General features: G+C 36.7%; 1 pseudogene; it reads left to right on the top strand.

Annotated features, from left to right (window-relative positions):
• The first annotated feature begins 310 nt into the window (after positions 1-310).
• LOC137734366 (probable L-gulonolactone oxidase 6) lies at positions 311-1,416 on the top strand (annotated as a pseudogene).
• Positions 1,417-1,628: the final 212 nt, after the last annotated feature.

The raw sequence follows: 1,628 nt of genomic DNA, 5'->3' as shown, positions 1-1,628 counted from the left end.
AGGTTCCACCATAATAGCAATTGGTAATATAGGAAATAGCTCAACTGCTTATAAGTACATGCAAGGTCCCTCATCTCATCAATGTGGGATTCATTCTCAACATACTTAAACTAAATCATAGAAAGGAAAAGATAACCATATATAAATATATATGGACAGTTCAGTAATGTATATATACACACACACAAAGTACAAAAAGATAACAAATGAACTATATATACACGTTGAGCCACAATACATATATCAAATGTACAAACCTAAGGCGTAAGGGTAAATGCTTCAAAACCAAGAGAATTAAGAACCGTGAATCATGTTTTTGTTACACACAAAATTAGGTGTATTGGGGCTCATTCTCCGATTAGATTGTCCATTTCACTTTTCATTCTCGCTAGGCTTTTCTCTTCCTCTAGAGGACCCCATAAGTGCTTATCATCAAGCAACACAAATTGCACCATCACAAACTCCTATGGTGTCTTCCCTGATCGAGTGGTGTGTCGAGCAGGCAATGTGGTATACCCTTCGACAGTGGAAGAATTGATTTCAATAATGGCCAATGCAACAAAAAGCAAAATCAAAATGAAGGTTGCAACTTGTTTCTCTCATAACATTCCAAAGTTGGTATGTCTAAGTTGGGAAGATGGGTTGATCATAAGCACCAAGTACCTCAATTGTGTGGTGGAGATTGATGCCGAAGTAATGACCATAACATTGGATAGTGGTGCGACTCTTTAGCAGCTCAGCAGTGAAGCTGCCAAAGGAAGGCTGGCTTTGCCTTATGCAGCATACTAGTGGGGTTTAACCATATGAGACTTACTGAAGACTCGGACACATGGTAGCACGTCATGGGGCCAAGGAAGCTCGGTCCATGATTACGTGGTAGGACTAACAATTATGAGTCTAGGAGGTCCTGAAGATGGTTATGTCAACGTTAAGAGGCTCAATGATAGTGATCAAGATCTTAGTGTAGCCAATGTCTCCATTAGAGTCATTAAAGCAATTTCACAGATATAACATTGTTACGTTTCAACTACTTTTAACAGCTTGCATGAGAAATTTTTTTATTGTGAAGATCATACTAAAAAAAATTAATGGATATATATATTAGTTAGAAAATGCGGATTACTTTGTCGCTTTCTTTTGTAGGTTACTCGAAAATTAAAACCTATGTTTAAGCAATCCATCACATATTTGAGCGAGAACAATTATGACTTAAGAGATGCAGTACTTGTGTTTGGCAAGCAGTATGAGTTTGCAGACATGATTTGGTACCCCAACCAGCACAAGTTAGTCTATCGGATGGATAATTGTCTTTCACCAAATACGTCTGGCAATGGCATGTATGACTCCATTATTTTTCGAGCCACATATTTGCTTATGCTTGCAATTATCAGAACCACATGTTTGCATTACATGTAGTTAACCATTTATTTGGTTTAGCAATCATGGATCAACAGTCATATGGTTAGTTGCACCAGAGTCTGCAATAAGCCAATGTGATTGATTACTGATGATCTTTAACAACAATGATTTGTTACGAGATTGTCTTTATATACTATAGTTATGAAGACTTACTGACTAAGTAATTTCATAACTACCTATTACAACAAAATCATTAATCAATTGACAAA

This window comes from Pyrus communis, chromosome 5 (genome assembly GCF_963583255.1).
Source record: "Pyrus communis chromosome 5, drPyrComm1.1, whole genome shotgun sequence".
NCBI classification, from domain to species: Eukaryota; Viridiplantae; Streptophyta; class Magnoliopsida; order Rosales; family Rosaceae; genus Pyrus; species Pyrus communis.
This window is presented reverse-complemented; position numbering and strand designations above follow the sequence as displayed.